At 35.2% G+C, this 21,963-nt stretch overlaps 1 protein-coding gene across 1 annotated transcript in view; it reads left to right on the plus strand.

Moving 5' to 3' along the window:
- The window catches only part of LOC144456269 (pro-neuregulin-3, membrane-bound isoform-like), a 453,429-nt gene that overhangs the window by 395,955 nt on the left and 35,511 nt on the right, over window positions 1-21,963 (plus strand). The gene's annotated exons all lie outside the window — the stretch shown is intronic.

Raw genomic sequence — 21,963 nt, forward strand, 5'->3', positions numbered from 1 at the left:
GTAATATTTTAAATAGTTTTTTTTATGATTGAAGTTAAATTTTAGTAGGGCCTAATAAGTGTGTGGTGTTTTTTTTTTTATTCTCTGTGGCTCTGTTTAGCCTATTGGTTCTATAAGAATGTGATAAATTTCAACTTTTGTATACCTGGAATAAGCTATAGTGATTTAAACATCATTAGTTTAGTCTTTAAAAAGAAAATTATTTCCCTCAGGGATAAAAATTAAACACTTCAAGGAAAGAACAAGGTCATAAACTTCATATTCTTTGATAAGAGTTATTGGTTAATGGAAAGACTGCTGGATAATATAGATAAGTATGGATAAATAAAGATATATGACAAGACTTATATGAAGTTATGCTGAATGAAGAGTGAAAAATCACAAAAACCATATACTAAGTAAAAGAATGCTGATGATATGAGGATGAAGAGGAAGAAGAGGTAGAAGAAGAAGAGAAAGAAGTGAGTAGCAAGGCATAGTAGATAGAGGGTCAACTTTGAACTCTGAAATAGATTCACATTCTGTCTCTGACATAAACTGAGCGCATGACCATGGAAAGGTCATTAAACTTTTTTGAACCCCAAGACAACTAGAGAGTTGTCCTAGAAAGGACTCTAAGTTACAAAAAAAAAAAAGTTGCTCCTTGTTTTGGTTGCTTGTTGTCCTTCATTGTTGAAGAGGACCAAAATGACATCACTATGTTAGGTCAAGTTACAGTGCATCCACTTGTGCTGGTCAGATCAATATCAGCTCAAAATGTTCTAACACAGGTCAGGCCTAAAATGTCCATGTGAACATTTGGGATAGACTCTCAAAATCTGCACATCTCACATTACTTTTAAGCTACAAAAAAGATGTTAATTGCATCAGTAAAGGGAGTTATACTCAGAGTCTCCTACACTAATAAAATAACATTAGGATATCATCAACGTCACCACAGTAAAAATAGGGAAAATATTTTTTTAAAAAAAGAGTTCAGAAGGAAACATGAATATAAAAAGGGATGTGTATGGTATAGTCATAATAAAAGATGTATCCCTTTATACTATTATAAATAATGGAGTTTCTTATTAATTATGATATTTTTATTTGTGTATTTGATTTTTCTTTTGATAGTTGCTAGGGTTGGAATTTTTTCCCCTTAAGGCAATAATAACTTCTAGTGATAACTTCCAGACAGGTGACCTGATTTCCAGGATTTCTAGGATTATGAGCTACTTAATTGGGGATGAGTACTAACTTCACTGGTGTTTATTTCCTCATCTTTTAAATGGGGATATCAGGCTTTTCACTAGCTATCTCACAGGATTGTGGTGAAGAAAGCACTGATAAAACTAAAAATCAATGTAGGAAGGTGGTTACTCTTATTACTATGCTATGGTGGATCCATTAATTACCTTACACGAGATTGTGAGTCTATTAAGTAATATAAAACTTCTATATTTTAGTATAGGCTTTCTTACTTTTAACAACATTCAATGGCTGGGAAGAAACATTTCAAAAGAAAATAACTCCTTTATTACCAGTGTTCCCAAGTTCTCCAATCAAAATGGCATTATCATGCTTCATTTCACAAAATACACTGAACTTTTACATAATCAAAGTACCTCACCATATCTCCAAGGCATCTTTGAGTTGATTGGCTAATGGTTTCTGAGGAGCCTTGTGATTATAGTGTATAATGACCCTTACTGTACGTAGTATATGCATAGCCAAAGCACTCATTGGACTATGGGGCACCATGTGTGTAAATAATCTGACTGTTAGATCTGTATTTTGATATCTTTCTAAGCAAATCTAGATTTTTTTTTGAGGCAGTGTGGCATAATGGATAGTGAGTCAGTCAGCAACCATTAACACTTAGTACATTCTAAGCACTGGGGTTACCAATAAAGGTCAAATAGCCCTTACTCTCAAAAAACTCACATTCTATATGGTGGAGATGAAACAAGATAGGTAGACACAAGATATATACAGAATAGTTTGAAAAGTATCTCAAAAAATAGGAAAGTATTAACAGATGAATGGGAAGACATAGGCAATACATGGGAATTTAGAAAATTTGGACAACTAAGAGATGGAAGTGAAGAAAGAACCTTCCAAGTAGGGAATAGCCAGTGCAAAGTAGAGACATGGGAGATGACATACCATGTATTAGGAACAACAAGTGGGTTAGAGTAGATGGAACATAGAATGAATCGACAGGAGTCAAACATAAGAAGAATGGAAATATAGGAAAGGGTGAGTCTGTGAAGAGCTTTAAATGCCAAGTTATCATCAGTCAACAAGCATTTATTAAACATAAGCTAATGACAGTGAAATAAGCCCTGATGATACAAAGGAAGACATAAAAACACAGTTCTTGCCCTCAGAGAGCACACAATCCAATGAAGGAGCAGATACGCAAACATATCCACATAACTAAGATACATTTAGGATAAATTGAGGGCAATCTCCAAGAGAAAGCACTAGTATTAAGAGATACTGAGAAAAGGTGGCCTTTCAGCTGACACTCAATGGAATCTAAGAAAGCCAGGATAAAGAGGGAGATGAAGATGGGGAGGGAGGGTATCACCTTTTTAATCTATCTCATTTTTTATGAGGGCTGAATGAAATTGTTCATTAGAAATACTTCATAGAACTTAAAAATATGGAATAAAATAGAAAAGTTATCATTGTAAGCAAAGACATTAAGGCAGGAAAGGGCCAGAAATACACAAAGAATGGAAAACATTTTAATTAAACTGAATCATATGGCCTATGGATGTGAGCAATATGAAATGAGGGTAGAAACTTAAAGGAAAAAAAAAAGTTGATTGTGGAAGATATTGGCTCCTACATTGCAGGTTAGAGTTAGATTTTTACTAAATCAAGTAAGTAAGGAGAAAAAGATGACTTTTGGTGAGAGACATGAACCATGCATTTCTAAGTAGTTTTGAGTGCCATGTTTGTGGATTGAAATTGCAAAACCGGGGAGCATCCTGGAGATGCTAACCAGCATGTTGGAAGATCCTCAAGGCATTTAATCTTGAGAGTGGCTGAAAAACTGTTCCATTTGTCCCAAATGGACAAAACAACTAACAAGCCAAATTTAAGCTTGATGTCAAGGGGAAACAAAATAATAATAATAATAATAATAATAATAATAATAATAATAATAATAATAATAATAATAAATCTATCTAAAAATTAGAGCATTCCCAAAAAGTGGAAATAGCTGCCTCTTTCTACAAAGACTGGATAAATGCTCTTCATGTATTTTGCAGAAGAGATCAGGTTTAGTGAGTGACGATTAATCTAGAAGCTGCTTAAAACATAAAATGGAAGAGGGAAAGACTGGAGACTTGGAGAGAAGTTTGGAAGCTGTTGTACTGGTTTAGGCACACAGTTATGAGGACCTGTACTGGAGTGTTGACAGTGAGGATATCAAGCATGGGAGAGATCCATTTTTTTTTTTAGTAGATTATATAGGATCCCAGGAAGGAAAGAAGATTTCTGCTTTTTCAGGTGAATGATAAATAGGAATATGAATAGGAACCCATCTATCAGGGAAAAATCAACATTTATAAAGACAAAATTGAATTGTTATTGCAATGCTAGCACCAGTACACAGAAATAGATTACCCTGTTATTCTTTGGAATCACCACTTTTAGCTGAAGAAGAAATGTAAAAAGCCAAGAGGAAAGCTATACTTGCTCAAACATAAAACTACACTAAGAAAGATGGGATTTTACTCTTCTTATGTACCATCCCCTCAAGGAGAGGGACCATTACATTTGATTTTTTTTTCCCCAAAAAGAACCTAAGACTAAGTTTTGTAGATAAGTAGGCATTTAATGAATGGATAATTGGATAAATGAAGGATGAATGAATGAGTGGAGTGAGTGAGCACATTAAATAAACAGCTTTAGTTTTTACTATGATTTTCTCGCTCCATCTGTATCTATACTTGATTTCCCTCCACCGAACAAGATGCCCCTAGGCCAGGTACAACTTGGATCCCTCCTCTCCCTTTTCCATCTTGTTTTTGTGTTTTGTCTTCCCTCAATACATGATAGGCTGCTTTAGGGCAGGTACGGTCTTTCTTTTTCTTATTTGTATCCCCAGTGCTTAACATGATGCCTGGCACATGGTAGGCTTAACAAATGTTTATTGAATTAAATTTACTGGAAGGCTTTTTTTTCCCCTCTTTATGACTTTTTGGCAATGGAGAAAAAAGTCTTCAGTTGAGGAATTTTGTCAGTTGCTTATCTTCATTCAAATTTGCTTGGAGGGAGTCAAAAATATTTGCTTTTAAGAAAGTAACTAGAAACCCATTTTTTGTACATGCTTTTCTGCCTTCATACTCTTTCATATTACAAGGCCTTAATTTAATTAGTGATGACACACACACCTAATACTTTAACCACCCCCTGTCCCAGCTCATGTAGCCATCAACACTGCCCCTAAATTGGCAGTTATGGCTCCCTGTATACATTCCTATGGAGAAGTAATGATTTCCATCTGAAACCAGTGTTTTAATGAAACAAAATGCTGAACAATTCCTCACCAATGCTGCTTTGATGAAATGACATTTAAAATTGTAAACAGTGTTTAAGTAACATATACACCAGCCCTTTGTTTAGGAACCTGGGGATCACTAAATGCTAGGTATCTGCTTGGCTTGAAGAAACCATAGTGTTTCATATTAATTTGTTGGAATTAAATCTATTATTATGCATATGGGAATTTCATAGATAATTCACAGAGCTTATACATATCTTCCCCTCAACTCCACACAAACCCCCCCCACTCTTTCTCTCTCTCTCTCTCTCTCTCTCTGTCTCTCTCTCTCTCTCTATCTCTTACACACAAACACACACACACACACACACACACAGAAGAGACTTCAGACTCTTGTAGTCAAAATTTCCTAAATCCAAGGAAGTATAAATTTGTATCTAGAGTTGTGCCATTGGAAAATGAAGGCAGTGAGTCCTAGCCCTAAATGTGGGACAAGGCTGAGGCAAAACTGCAGAGTGAGCAAAATTTAATTCTCTCTACCGTCCAACCCAGCCTACGTTTTTTCTATGACCTCAGGCAGCCTAAGGAAAGGCCCTTCTATCAACAACACTCACAATTAAGGGCCATAGGTTAATTTTAGGCAGGTTGACCAGGTTTAGGTAGAATTGTGTCTTTTATTTTTTATTTTTTTTATTTTACCCCCTTGCTTCCTGCTAGCCCCAACCCTGAAATTACAATTAAGCACAGGTATATTTGTACATAGTTATTGATGTGTACATACACAATTACATATATATACATTCATTCATACATACATACATACATGCATGTGTACATAAATATATGCTTTCCCTAAGAGATTCTGCTCCTAATCTTTATTTTTATGTTTGTGCATATCTATTTCCTATTTCTCCTAACTCTTGTACTTTACTTCCAGCTGCTACCTTGTCTTCCTATTACTTAACCTACCCCACCTCCAGCAATCCCTCTCTTATCCTCCCATTCCCCTAAATCTAAACACCCTTATATATCCCCTTTTGGACCTATTCCTTCTAAATATCCTCCCCTCTAAAGAGTCCTCCTTTGTCCTCTCCCCCCTTCCTATCTCCTTAAAGTTTTATTTCTTTCTAAATGTAGAAGACTTTTATACTCTTCTAGATGTATATGTATTTTTCCCTTTTGAATCCATTCCCTATGAGATTAGGTTTCCAGATCTAACAGCCCCCCTCCCCCACCTAATTCATCTATATTGGTTCTTCTTCTTGCACTTCATTTGTATAAGATGATTACTCTTTTAGTTGTTCTTGAATGGTTTTACTATTTAAAGTCATATTACACTCAGGTCTACCCCATTCTTTCGTATAAGCAACCTCATCACTAATAACAATTTTAGAAATAAGTTTTACATTTTCCATACATAAAAGGTAGTCATTCTATCCTTATTGAGTCCCTTGTGTTTGGTCGTTGATATGTATCTTATATTTTTCTCTTAGCTCTTATATGTCAAATCTTCTTTTGAATTCAGGTTACTTTTATTTAACAAACTCTTGAAAGTCTGACAAATCATTAGATATCCTTTTTTTATATTCAGAATTATCCTTAGCTTTGCTGGGTATGATATTTTTTGGACAGAAGCCCTGTTCTTTTGCTTTTCAATATATAATGTATCAAGACCTGCACTCTTTTAGTGTCACCATTGCTAGGTCTTGTGTGATTCTAATTGTGGTACCACCATATGCAAATTGTTTTTTTTGTTGTTGTTGCTCCTAAAATTTTTTTTTCTTTGAGCTGGTGGTTTCAGCATTTGACTATAATATTTCTGTGGGTTTTCATGGTAGGATCTCTTTCAAGTGGTGATTGGTAGATTTTTTCTATTTCTACTTTCCCCTTTTGTTCTAATGCCTCAAGACAATTTTCTTTAATTACTTCTTGTATTATTGTATCAATATTCTTTTTTTTATCATAGCTTTCATATAATCCAATTATTCTTATGTTTTCTCTTCTTGATATGTTCTCCAGATCAGTTATTTTTCGACTTCAGGGCCGGTGCTCTATCCACTGCACCACCTAGCTGCCCCTTGTGAAGGAAAATCTTGAGAGCTTACAATTTTCTGAACTACTTTGCCATCTTCCAAGAATTCACTTCATAGAACTGCTTATTCTGAACAATTCATAAATATCTCAGCATCAATATGTCTTCAAAATGTAATTTAGTCTTTGTTTAGTTGTAATTTAAAAAAAAACACTTGTTTTTACATCATCTTTATCTCCTAATGTATCAATTCCATCTCTCAGCCTATAATTGAACCTATTAACAAAGAATAAAAAAGAAGTAAACAAAGCAGTTAGCAAAACTAATGAACTAATCAACTAAATCTGACAGTACATTTAGTGTTCCATAACCAGAGCTATCCACCTATGCAAATTAACGAGTTAGATATGATTTCATATTTATCTCTTCTTCCAGGTCAAACTCAGTCATTATAAATTTAATTGATTATTTTTTTTATCTACCAAAATCTATTTTCTCTTCTTCCTGAGTACCCCTACAAAAAAGGGGAAAAATGCTTATAACAAATATGCAGAGTCAAGCAAGTGTGCATATTAAAAAACAAAAACAAATGAAGACTCATTCTTCCCCTGCACCTCATTTTCTTGTTTCTCGTAGTCTCATTCCATCATATTCATATACCACTCATTTTTTAAGCTTTTCCCCAGTAAATGAGGATTTTCTTAATTCTTGAGGCTTTTTTTTAATTTTCTGCCCCCTCAGTATCACCTTGTCAGAACATAGATAGCATGCTTCAATAACTCAATAAACATATATTAAGTGCTTGTTTGTACCAAACACTGTGTTAAGCACTGCGGATACAAATAAGAAAAAGCAATAGCCCCTGACCTCAAGTGCTTATGATCAAGTGGGGAAAGACCACATCCAAAAAGAAGCTGAAAAGCTGGGAGTGGTGTAGGAAGTACATAAGGGGGCATATTTTTCCTTCCAGTGAAAGTAAAGTAAAACTTCATCGCTCATCTTCTGGAATCATACTTGAACACCTCTGTTAATCAGAGTTTACAGCTTTCACAGTTGTCTTTACAGTGTTAATATTGTGTTAATTATTTCCTAGTTCTGCTCATTTCATTCTTCATCAGTTTATGAATGTCTTTTAAATTATTTATTTTTTAAAATATTGATGTCATTTGGATTGGTCTTTGTCTCCTTTTCATACAATTCTGCATCATTTCTTACAAGTTTTTCCTTATCTCTGAAATCATCTATTATCTCATTTCTTATATTCTCATTCCATCATATTCATTAACAACTTTTTTTAGCTCTTTGTTTTAGAGTCGGAGGGGACCTCAGAGGCCAACCCTCTCATTTGACAGGTGAGGAAACTGAGAAGCAGAGAGTTGATGTGAATTTCGTATTAAGTGACAGAGGTGAGACTTGAACCAAGGTTCTCCAGGGCCACTGTTCTTTCTGCTATATTATTTTGCCACCCTCAACAGTTTCATCAGCTATTGAAATGGTGAAAAATTTCCTGACAAATGATGATGGTGAAACTGACTCAATGCCTTGCTTATCAGCTTATATGGGATAATTCAGGAGCCATGTTACTCTTTCAGCAAATTTAAAGATTATATTGATTTTGTTATACCAGTTGTCTCTCATAAGTAAAAAAAAAAAAAGTAAAAAGAAATTCCTGAGAAAATTAGAATTGCATCCAGATGTCCATCCAACACAAAACTTACTTACAGACTTTCAAAGCACATGGTTTCAGGTCTTTTTCATGGGTCACTAATCAGTTTTACTTAGCTAGTGATGGTTGTTTGGTGAGAAGTCTGTTAGAAATATTCAATAATCTTACTTGACTCCTTTTAATACAAACCACTATTAAAATGGACAGTAAGCAATACTCCTCTCCCACAAAGTTAGAGTTGTTTTAATGTAGCCAGTTCATCCTGTTCATGTTGATCTGAAGTTTGACATTTCCTAGTGCCCATTTCGTGGCATATTGGCCAGAAGGCTGACCTTCAGTGCCAGGAATAACTTGATTTAAATCCTATCTCTGACATATACTAGTTATGTAACCATGAGAAAGTCTCTAAACCTCTTAAGTGTCCAGTCATTTCTCTTGTAAGTTCCTTATAATTTCCTTCTCTGCATCAGTGAAGAGTTTCTTTATAGATAAGAAGTCTTGCATCAAATAGTTATGAGCCCCAGGAGCTCCTTACTGGTTTGAAATCATATGTCTGGGACCAACAAAATAGAATCCTTGTGTTATAGATTTCCCCAAAGTACCAGAGAGGTTATATGGTTAATGAGCAAAATAGGTTCTATAATTTTTATGTTTTTAATTCAGTCTAAATTTCATTTCTTCTTGAAAATTTTTATTTACTTGGCAAGAGGAAGTAAATGAAAAAGAAATTGTTGAAAAAAATCCCCAGGAGAATTACTTAGTTATTTACTTTTGTGGACCCTTACATGCAATTGCCTAAACTTATTGAAATGTATAATTTGGAAATAACAGTATATTTTGATTAATTCATTTATTTTATTACTTTAAAAATCCATATAGAAGCTGAAATCATCAGATTATTTTACTTCTGTAGTTTGAGATATAATCTCCTTGAGGTCAGGGATTCTTTTCCATCTTTCTGGCCCTACCACCTTACACATAGGACCTTACACAAAGGAAATACTTTGCAAAGATGTGCTAAATTATATTTTCCAACCACAGAGTATTGGGAAGGAGACTTCAGTTTGTAGAATAATGTGCTGAACCTGCTTTGTGCTCTTATCTTTTTTGGAGGAAAACAGAGCTAAACTAGAAATAAATTAATATCACAACCAAAGCCTAACTTTTTGGAAGATTTTAATAATTCCCCTCTTTAAGACATCAAGAGGGGCAGCTAGGTGGCGTAGTGGATAGAGCACTGGCCCTGAAGTCAGGAGCACCTGAATTCAAATCCGGCCTCAGAGCAAACACATGACACTTACTAGCAGTGTGACCCTGGGCAAGTCACTTAGTCCCAATTGCCTAAAAATTAAAAAAATTAAAAATTAAAAAATTAAAAAGACACCAAGAAAAACTCTGGTCTCCTACTGGCAAGTTAGGATATATGAAACCATATAGTGGACAATTCATTTTACAATGATAGTGGACGGACATACTGAGTCCATTCTTAGACATTGCCTCACTCCATCATCTTCATTGTTACCATCACAACCATAATAAAAATTGATGTCTACACAGTGCATAATTTTTGCTGCAATTTGTTTATTTAGCCTCAAAACAACCATGTAAAGTATTCAACAGGCTTTGCAGGTAGAAACAAAAATGCATTTCTGAGAAGTCAAGTAATCCCCTTGTACTCACACAGAGTCAACATCAAAGGCGGGAATGGACCTGAAGTCAGAAAACCTGAATTAAAACCTGATTCTAGACTAGCTGTGTAACCCTGGGCAAGCTACTTAACCTGTCAGTTAGAGTTTCCTCATCTATAAAATTATGTTAGTATTAGTTACAAAATCAATCTCATTATTTCATCATCATCATCATCACTTTGTCTAGAAAGCACAAATTGAGGTATGTCTTTCTGTCTGGATATCTGTGTATTCATGTCATTCATCATATTTGATATAACCTATGGAGATCATGGCTCAATCTATGATTTCATTATTATAGGCAACTCCCAGATAGGCAAACTCCACTTTTCAGTGCAGATTAACACAACAAGTAAGTTTCCTTAGTGCTGCCGTGAAGGTCTCTGTGGTGTGGAGTGGGTACCATTGATGCCCAACCCATAGGGTGAGCCTAAGGAAATATATAGACAGACTTTATTTAAGTATCCCTCTACTTCTCCAGATGTACACCTGTTCATTGTTGATCCTTGCCTTCAACTTGGAGGACTTGCGTGGTACTGTTTTGAATATAAAGCAGCACATAATATTGACTCATTGCTATATGCCAATCAATGGGTTCCCTAGAAGTCTTTGCAGCAGTAATCACAGGCAATTATAGTGTTGCTTAAAAAAAAAAAAAGAAAAGCAGAGGGGGGCAGTATCTGAGAGCTAGTTGAATGGACACGTAAAGGTCACACCCTTTATTAATTTTTTTTTTACCAACAAAAAGAGTTGTCAAAATGTTGAAAACCACTGAAGCTCAGAATGTAGCAGGTTCTATTTTTTCTTCTTTAATAGATGCATATGGATTTATTTGAAAACCTGCATTATTAGGAAATTGTCAATATGTCATAGGATCTGTGATTCTGCGTTCAGGAAGTTGCTTCTATCTAAACTGATTTCAATGTTAAATCAGTCTTGGGGAGCACTCTGAGGCTTAGGAATTTTAAATGACCTGCCTATGGTCACACAGCTAGTGTTAGACCAGATTTGCACCTAGTCCTTCCAGACTTCAAATCCAATGCTCGATCCACTAGGCTTCTTTTAGCAGAGTTAAAGCATTTAATTGCTAACATTTTTCTGTGATAATTCAAAGATGCACCTGATATTTTTACTGCTGACAAAATAGGAAGAATCCATTTGTTAGAGCTCATGTAACCTAGCAAATCACATAGTACTTCACCCATTTCAATACAGCATTTGACCTACTTTAAAGTAGGTCCCATTTAAAATCTTGGTGTTTTGAAAGGGAATAACTTTAAGGCTGTACTTAGATGCCAGTGAATTGACATGATTTGTAAATTCAGGTTAACATACAGGCCTCCCATTGTTAGGTAAATGCCTTGATACCATTATCAATGAAAGGAATGTTTCCTTTTTTCCTCCTTTTTGTATCTCTGCTTTTTAACACGCTTCCTATGACAGAGGCTCTTGATACTTACTTAATGGAATCTAAAGCATTGCCATTAGTCCACCAAATTATGTTTGGGAAAATTTAAGAAGGACTTATATATAAATGTCTTTTTTCTCTACTCATTTCCTTTCCCCCCTCTTAAATCTATCTGTACTCACTGATAGCACACAAAAAATGTCTTGAGTTCCCATGTTTGTACAGATACTGAAGAACACTAAACAAATAGTATAAAAAAGTCAGAACAGGGGGAAGCAGATGAATTCAAATTTCTTTTCAGATCCAAAATATTGTGAATACTATAAAGTATTATGATGGTTTGGGCACTTAAACCAATAAATAGTTTTACAAACCTGTCTAATATAGCTGCTTGTATTGATGCTGGATCCCACCCCCCAAAAATATATAGCTCTCAGGCAGACAAATATCTGCTCACTTCCATGCATATTCAGCAAAAGATATTCTTTTTTGTTTGTCTGGTTGGTTGTTTGTTGTTGTGATGTTTAGAACTAGAGGATGGAAGTAGCCAATCAGATCACTTCTCTGAATCAGTGTGGTGGAAGGTCAGTCCTATGGCCCATTTCTGATATTTAATATAACCTACTTCAGATACCTATTTAAGTATTGTTATTCAATTCAGTTTAATTTGTTAAGCAAGACATTGCACTGAATTTGAAGGATATGAAATAAATGACAGCAGTCCTTATCTCTGGAAAAAGCAATTTGATTGATGAGAGGGATTTCAAAAAGATCAATATATGAAAGAAATGCATTGCAGGAATGGGAAATGATGGCCTGTGAGAATGTGGCAAAAATGAAAGATGCAGGCCAATATTAGAGTATAGTTGGTAGTACTGTCTGGCTGTAGTATAAAACACCAAATGCCAGTTTGGTGTTGAGTATAGGAGAGCTTGAAGAGGAAAGATTTGAGGCAAGGAGATCATTTAGGAGGCTGTTGCAAGAGTCAAGGTGAGAGGAGATTAAGGTCTGATCAGGATCAACAAATTTAGACCTAGAAATAGTTTCAGGGCATCTAATATTCTAGGCCAACCCCTTCATTTTACAGATAAGAAAAATGAAGCCCCAAGAGCAAAACTGCGGCTTTTTCATGGAAGTTTCTCAATAGACCATTGCAGATGTGGAAGTAGAAATGGAGATAGAGATTTGGGAATGACCTAGTTGGGGTAATGAATAGAGTCATGGACATGAGATTTATGAAAGTATGGAGAAAGGTTTGTGGCCTATAGTCAAGGTCTGGTTATGTCAACAAGTAAGTATGAGAATTTGCAGTAAATGCATATTTTGCTTTTATGCTGTATGCTTCCACCTTCCTGATTCATAAAGTATTTCTCACTAAAGACAATTCTCCTAAAGAACTTTCAGATAGCTAGATGGATGGATAGATGGATGGATGCATGGAAAAATAGATAGGTTTCAAAGACCTAATCCTCTCCCCTTTTGGTTTGGGAATAATCAAACAAAAAAAATCTTTATGAGAGTCTTAGAGATTACTGTATTACTTTGAAGAAAAGAATGGGCATGGGGAAGTTGAGGGGGGAAGCAATGTCAGGGGAAACTATTTTTTCCTTAAAAAACAAAATGAAAGAAAAAACCCTTCAGAAACCTAGCTGTATGAGTTGCTATTTTAGAATAATATATTGGACTTTAGTTTTTCCAAATTGCAAAATCTTTAGTAGAAATCAGACAGTGACACAGCCCATCCCTAGCAATCAATGGCTGCTTCAGGGAATCCCCTCTGTCTCATTCTCCTCACCTGAAAATGTATCAGCAAGTAGAACTGGAGCTTTTCCTTTCATGAATTAGTCAATAGGGCTTTCTAAAAGACAGTGGAGGCAAACTTACATTTTGTCTTCAGACCTTTATATGAAAATACTACTGTGGAAAATTAGGCTGTTGTATGCATAATTTAACTTTAGGCTGTCTAAATTCCATTGCAAGGCAAATTGCTACCTAGAGGCATGTAATTTGCATATGGATTTCAGTACCACCTACTGCCTATTGTCCCTGGTGTTCTTAATGTCTCTCCCCCCTTTCCTTCTAAATATTCTTCCTTGTACTTTTAATAGATGATTCTAGAATTGTAACCAGATTTTCCACTGCCTAGATATTTAATATCTATTACTGAAACATAGCAAAAAAAAAAGTTTTGGGTTTTTTCATTTTTTTAAAGAACACGTATCATTAGCTCAATATATAACCCTTCTTTTTGAGAAATATACCCCATGGCACTTGTGCTACAGCATTTATCTGTGAAATATTTTCTTTACATGGTCCTCATGAAAATACAGTAACTCTGGAATGTGGGATGAAGGCTATGAACTACTGGTTACAACTGATTATAATCAGGGATGGGGAGTTAATGTATTCTACTAAAGCTGACTTCATGGTCCTATTTGTCAGTGGATTAGCGCTTGAAGTAGAGTGGGTGATCAGTGGGCTATCTGTCTGAGTTGTCTTATAGTGTTTTGGGGCTTCTTTGCTCTTTCTTCCAGAGAGGAAATCCTTCTCTCTACTGTAGGTTTGATAACATTAGCTGTGCTGGTATTCCTTCCCAGATCAATGTTTAAAAGGCTTTCAGGGCAAAGATATGAAGGATGAACCCAGGGAAACAGCCTACAGATTGCTCTTCTAAGATCCCATTTTTTCATCTGATCTTTTTTTTTTTTCAATGACGGAAACATTTTTTAGGGGGAGTGTATTCTGGCATACTTGATCGTAATGGTTCATTCAGGGTAGACTTTGGATTTTATTTTTAGAGCCCTGATGAGAATTGAAGAAGGAAATAATTGCTGATAAACTATATATGATTTTGTTGTCCCAGAGATTAGGTAATCCAGATAAAGTATATATCTATATTTACTGCAAGCAGTTTTTCAGGACAAGAATGAAAAATTCTCAGATGTGAGTTACTCTGGACCAAAAAAAAAAAATTATTTTTTTTTCTCTAGGAGCAAGGCAGCACCACAGTGGATTCCACTATACTACAAATTAATGTTAATAGCTAACATTTATATAGTGAACTAAGATTTGCAGAGCATTTTACATATATAATCTTATTTAATCTTTACTACAGACTCATAAGGTATTATGATTATCTCTTTGAAGAAACTAAGGCTGAGATCTATTAAGTAACTTGCCCAGGGTCACATAGTTACTAAGTATTGGAGGCGGCTTTTGAACTCAGGTATTCTTGTCACCAAACTGAGTACTTTCCACTATGACATTTAATTGTCTAGATTAGTCAGGGCTGGGTGTCCTTCATTCTCACCCTTCTGCTTATTAGGTGGGTGACCCAGAGAAGGTCACTAACCCTCTTCTAACTTCAGTTTATTCATATGTAAAGTGAATATAATAATAGCACTTCACTTAATTCAATAAACATTTATTAAGTACCTACTATGTGCCAGGCACTGTGCTAAGCACTGGATTGTTTTGAGACACAGATGAGGTAATACTGGCAAGGTACTTTACAAACATTAAAATACTATAGAAATGCCAATTATTAGCTGAACTATTTCTGAGCATTCAACTCTATTTTAAGAAAGTAATGAGTCAGCACTTTCTAATGGCTAAAACATTAGAAGGTATCAAAAAACCTGGGTTCTAGACCTACATTGGTCACACTACCTGTGTGATAATCTGCATCTTATTTTCCTCAACTATGAAATGTGAGTTTAATATGTAAAGTTCTCACTATATATCAAGCCGTGTGACAGGAACCGGAAATACAGAAATAAAAATTAAAATATTTCTGCACCAAAGAACTTGTATTCTCCCGGGGGGATTCAATACATACACAAACAAGGGAACAACACAAAGTAATTTAAAGAAAGTAATAGGATGGAATGTTGAATAGATTTCTAAGCTTATAGTTAGGAAAACCTGCATTTAAATTCCATATTTTTCATTTACCAGCTGTGTGACCCTGGACATGTGACCTAATCTTTTTTTGATTTTTTAATCTCAATTTCTACTCTATAAAGTGAGTGGATCCAGTTAGATGTCCTCTAAAGTCCCTTCTAGCTCCAAATTTATGATGATGTGGTTGTCATCTGTCTTGATTGAAGGAGTGCTGGGGCAGCTAGGTGGCGCAGTGGATAGAGCACTGGCCCTGAAGTCAGGGAAACCCGAGTTCAAATCCTTCCTTAGACCAAACACTTGACACTTACTAGCTGTGTGACCCTGGGCAACTCACTTAACCCAAATTGACTAAAAAAAAAAAGATTGAAGAAGTGCCCACACTAGAGTTCATCCACGTGGAGGAAATCACAGAGCCTTCATGTACTCCTACAATTTGAAAGGGAGAGAGCAGCACTAATAACTGAAGGTATTAAGAATGACTTCAAAGAGGAGATGGCATATGAGCTGAATCTTGACAGAAGCCAAGGATTCTAGAAGGCACAAAGAGAGAAAGTGTGCCCCAGGAATGGGGGATGGTTTGAGTAAAGGTTCACATATTGAAAAGGGAATGTCAAGTACTAGGAACAATTAGTTTGGTTAGAACATCAAGTGTCTGAAGAGGAGTAATATGAAATTTCTGAAAAAAAATGGTAGTAGGTCCTTGAAAGTCAGGCTAAGGATTATTTATTTTATACAAGAAGAAATAAAAACCACTTTACTACAGTCAGAATTGTGTCCCAAGAATATTGCTTTAGTGGCTATGCAATATTGTGTAGGACGGTAACTGGAGACAGGAAGAGTATTATAATGTTACCCTTGGATATGGATGAAGATCTGAACCAGAATGATAGCTTTATGAATGGAATGAATATAAAAGATATCATGGAGGTAGAATCAATTGGATTTGATGTTTAATTGTATATGGGGTTGGATGAGAGGGAAGAGTCTTGAATGTCATGAGGATGCAAACCTGGGTGACTAGGAAGAGGATTGTGTACTCAACAGAAAGAGGTTAGAAAGGGAGTATGTTTCAGTTGCTGGAGAGAAAGGGAAGGGTAGGGTGGGATGAATTACACGTTGGGCATTTTAACATTGAGATGTTTACTAGACAGCATTAGAGATGTGGAATTGACTTCCAGAGAAATATTAGATTAGAATGAGACATATAAAAATGAGATTTATCTGCATAAATATGCTTATTGAGCCCATGGTGAGATCTCATAGGGAGAGTGTATAGACTGAGTAAGAAGAAGTTCCAAGACAGGAAGGAAAATACAGTTTCTGTAATCAAGGAATTTCTATGTATCTAAAGAGAGGCCTAAATCATAGGGTACATAACAAATAGGTTAGAATTCTATAATTCCAGGAAAATCCTAATATTGGGTACAACATATCCTCTGTGTATAGGAGAAAGCAGCCTATAAAATTGATCCAGCATTTTCAGGCTCCCCTTTGACATACTATTTCAATAGTTCTCATATAAATGTGCTTTGTGACAGTGGTAAAAGAATATATAGCAAATGAAGAAATGATAAACATAGAATGATGTTACCACAGTTCCATAAAGTATGTGAATTGAGGGAGATTATCACATATTTCCATTCATTATTAAATATGAGCTCAAAGATGTCATGTATTGTCCCACTGACCTATGAATGGACACTTTCATTTTGATATCAGAATTTTCTCAAATGGCAGTTGGGTCTAGTAACATATAAAGGACTTTTTTTTATTTCAAAAGTTTTCAAGGATACAAACCTTTGGTTAAAAAAATAGCCTATAACAAATGCATCCTAAAAATAGAGTCCCTGGTTATGTAGAATCCTGGTATGGATATTTTCAGCCTTGCTCCCATATTCAGGTTATTTTGATTAGTCCAGTTTAGCCTGAAAGTACATTGCACACGTGCTGAGGGAAAAATGCATTTATTGTGAATTCATTAAATTATTTATCCTTGGGTATAATGAGCATTAGCAAACTGATGAATATTGCTCTTGGCCTTGGATTGTATTTTACACTAACATTTGAACATCCATTATATTTATTGGTATATATCCTTCCTCCACTGATGATAAGGATAATACATCCATATTTTGTAAGTAATAAAGCCATGAGAAATAAACCCATGAGAAAGCTTTCCTCAGAAACGAGGAAGATTTGGGTTCAAGTCCTGCCTCTTACCAATACTGTCTTTGTGACCCCACACAAATCAGTTCACTTCTCAATGCTCTATTCATCTCACTAGGATTATAAGTTGTAGAGAAGGTGTTGAGGTGCAATAGGAGAAGGAGTTTCCATGCTTAGAAGCTCCCCATGGTAATAAAATTCCATCTATATTTATATCTCTTGGTATCTGACTAGCCTAGACTATTTCTTAGACAACAAAATATATACTCAAACCTTTTCCATCTTGAAAACTCTCAAACCCTCTCCATGTTTAAAATCTGCCAGATCACTTTCATGTCATAGTAGAGTTATTGCAATATGAGATATGGGAGGACCATTTTGTTGGAAAATAAGAAAGTAACACATGATTGGTTGTTTTCAGTTCCTTCTTTAGTCAAACCACTACAAGGATTTGTGAGCAATATTCTATATCACTATGGATTTCATTTTAGAATGTCCTTGTCACAGCAGAAATTTTTATGCAAATGCTTGTACTCTTTCAAAACTTCAAAATAAAAATTATTTTTATAAATGACCAGATAGATGGAAACATATGTTTGTGTTTATGTATGTGTGTATGTGTACATATGTATATGCATATATGTATGTATATGTATTCTTTGGTTAGTGTCTAGTATATGGCAGGCAAAACAAAATACTGGAATCTGAAGACACAAGGAGTTTACATTCTATATTATAATATATAGATTTAAAGTATATAACTTTAAATATATAACTTTAAATATGTAAACTTTAAAATGTATAACCATTTACATGGTTATAGAGATTAAGAATAAAATTTTAAGTCACTTCTTTTTAAGATTGCATTTGACATCATTGAGGCTAGGAGTGACCATTGGGCCTGATCCCCCTACTAATCTGCAGTTGACCTGCTCAATTTCCAACCTATGCTAGTCCCCTCTGCTCTGAGGGATTACAGTAAAGATGCTTAACTTTTGTGGATAACTATTTTGCTTAGCCCACTGCAGCTCACAATTCCTGAGGTTATGCCTGGCTGAATTCATTTTCTATGGTAAATGGAAATGTGCAATCATCTCCCCCATCCCATATAACTCCTCCTACTGTACCTTACGTATAATATTCCATCTCGCATTTCTGTACCTTTGTACAAACTGCCCCCTTTGCCTGGAATGTATTCCACACTCATCTCCACAATTGAGACTCACTAGCCTCTTTTGAATCTCACTTCATCTGCCACCTCTTACATAAGGCGTCTCCTGAGCAAGCCCAGACAGAAGTTCCTCTCCCATAAAATTGTTTTGTCAATTTTTTCAGTATCTATATTATATTAAAATATATTATTGTATATAATATCATTCTATATCATATTATATATTAAAAATTTTATTCAGTATATATTCTGTATATACTTGTACATATTTTCTCTGATGAAATGTAAACCTCTTGAGGGCAGGAATTGTTTTATAGTTGTCTTTGTTAAACCCATAGCTTTCTCACATGTAGTAGCTCCTTTATCAATGTGTGTTGATTAATTAAAGAAAACCTTTGTGATGGAAAACTTTCTGCAAAATAACACCCATAATTCCTGGAGCATTTCATATTGGGTTGTCAAGGAAGGAGTGAGGCTGGCTTAGATAGAATTCACCTTCCTTCCATATCTTCACATAACATAAAATATTCAACTTATTTAGCAAGAACACAATTATTTTGTTAGTTTAGAGATCTCCACTTCTAGGCCATAACTACGATGCTGAATTTTTCTTCATTTATTCAATGAGACAACAATACATTGGGAGGAGAGGGGTGAGGGAAGAGAGTATTATAAAATATTCACAGGAGCAGCTAGGTGGCACAGTAGATAGAGCACAAGCCCTGGATTAAGGAGGACCTTAGTTCAAATCTGGCCTCAGACACATAACACTTACTAGCTGTGTGACCCTGGGCAAGTCACTTAACCCTATTTCTTGGCCAAAAAAAAAAAATGTAAAAAAAAATACAGAAATGGAATGTTATGCATATTCTCTGTGTTTGATAATTATGTTCAGAAGTCATTTAGAAGGTGAAAGTGTTACAAGGCTCACAATGTGTGTTCTGCTTTCACTGTGTCATGAATGCCATCCTGACCAATAGCTACTAATCCCCAGGTTTATATCCCATTAATTTTTATGAGAATTGTGCTCCAATACACACATATTCCCATGAAGACCAAGAGGAAAGAGACAACAGAATGTAATAAATAGGCATTTTCTTCCTTTTTCTAAGCTGATGGGCCAGATCTTATTTTCCTGAGTGATTTGTGATCTCATTGATATTAAAGCTCCATTTTCCATCATGTAACAAGTGGTGTCTGCTATACAGGAAGCACCGTACCTATTGCTTTCTGATGGAGAGCCTTCTTCCATGCCTTGTCTTTCCCTCTTCTCCCCTAACTCTGACTACTTTTCCTTACCGAGACAATCACTTGTATTTGTCCCTCTCTCTAATCTTTCTCTAGTACTAAACACTATCTGAGTCAGAGACTAATGATGTGACAAGGTTTATGACAGCTGTGGCAGTGATGTGTTGTCAAAGTATTATGAAAATTTCAGAGATAAGGGATGACGCATTCCCTATAAAGAGACTGGATCACCCATTAGACTAGCAGAATAGACAGTGAAGAGAAATTCATGCCCTCCTCAGAACTGCAGATTGTAAGCAAGCTCAAAATCCTTACTTCTATGACATATATAAAATACTTATGGAAAAGCTATAAAATTTAATCTGCTATATAATAATGATGAAGAGTAAGCAGAGAAGTGCAACTAGGATAATGAAGGGCCTTAGGCCTAGGCCAGATAAGGATCATGTAAAGCAGGGATTCTTAACTTTTCTGGGTCTCATATACCCCTTTGAATATTTGGCACATGGCTGCTGGTGAATTTCTATGTTTATATGTGTGATGATTAAAAATGTTCAAGAGACATAATTTCTGTTTATTTTAATCATTCTGTTAATAAGGACAGTATGTTTATTAATAAAAAGATGGCCATTTGGCCTTTGGCCACCTCTCTTAGACCAAAGACAATCATGGCAGTGGACTCATAGTTTATATATTCTTCAAAGAGTAGGTGTTCCCCAAGGTGGGAATTAATCCTGCTTAGTTAACAAATAATATGAGAATTAATATTACAATGAGTGTTTAAAAGTGACTCCCATGGGCAGAGAGACTATCTCTATACCCAGATATACCTCCAGCCTTGGGCAATATGTTCAAAGGATCTATGTCCCACCCAAGCCTGAACAGAACACAATAGCTACCCTAGCTGGGTGAGGTTTGAACAAGAAAGTTAGTTCAATCTCATTATCAGCAATTTGCTTCAAGAGACTGAAGTTTTAAAATCAGGACTTTAGAAAAAAAGGGGGGGACACTGGATCTCCCCCAAATCATTGATTATTAATAATAATTTTTCTCATTTGTTACATTTTTTTAAAAATCTCAGTTATTGGAAGAGGGTGGGAATCACAGAGACAGGGAGGTTAGTAATAGTGATGCACAAAAAAAAATAGACCATTAGAATATTTTTAATGCATAGAAGAGAATTAAAGGAAGTAAGGAAGTATAGATGAGCATAGACAAAGAGGAGAGTTTTGAAAACAGTATGTAGAATTTGTTATATACACATTAGATTGGCAGTTCTTTGGGAGTAAGCAGGGGAAGGGATATACGAGAAAATTTTAATATTATAAAAATAACAATGAAAATGTGTTTTAACCTGGAAAGACTTTCATGAACTGATGCTGAGTGAAATGAGAAGAACCATGAGAACATTGTACACAGTAATAGCAGCATTATGTTGATGACCAACTTTGATAGACTTAGCTCTTCTCAGAAATGCAGTGATCTAAGACAATTCAAAAAGACTCTCATGGAAAATGTTATCCAGAGAAAGAACTACAGACTCTGAGTGCAGATCAAAGTGTATCATTTTCTCTCTTTGTTTTCTTTCTCTTGGTTTCTCCCTTTTGTTTTGATTCTTCTTTCACAGCATGACTGATGTGGAAATATGTTTAATATGCTTGTACATGTGTAGCCTATATCAGATTGCATGCCATTTTGGGGAGAGAGAGGAGAGGAAGGGGAAAAATTTAGAAATCAAAATCTTATAAAAGTGAATGTTGAAAACTAAAAGAAAAAAGAAAGAAAGAAGGAAGGAAAGAAAAAAAATTTTTAATGTGTTTTAAAAAAATAGGCAATAGGAAATGGAGATTCAGGGTTTCATATTGGATTTTCTCTTTGTGTTCTGTTTTTGTGCAAATACTCTCATTTTTGTGATTCAATTCAGGAAAAATGATTTAAAATTTAAAAGAAAAAGTACAAGGGTAAGAATGAAAAAAAGAGCTTTCTCCAAGAAAATCAAGCTATTTTGCTTAAGTTATTTTTCAGACATGATTGGCTTCTTTAAGATTTCAGGGAATTGGGCAAAAGAACTAAAACTAAATATTGATGTCATTGTTTAGTCCTGTACACTTAGATTTTTCTGCTTAGAGCTTCTGATATACGAAAAGTGCTTGTTTACCTCATTGCTCTTGGGATGA

The sequence above is a fragment of the Phascolarctos cinereus genome, unplaced genomic scaffold (assembly GCF_003287225.1).
Source record: "Phascolarctos cinereus isolate Bilbo 61053 unplaced genomic scaffold, phaCin_HiC Scaffold_3;HRSCAF=262, whole genome shotgun sequence".
In the NCBI taxonomy this organism is placed as follows: Eukaryota; Metazoa; Chordata; class Mammalia; order Diprotodontia; family Phascolarctidae; genus Phascolarctos; species Phascolarctos cinereus.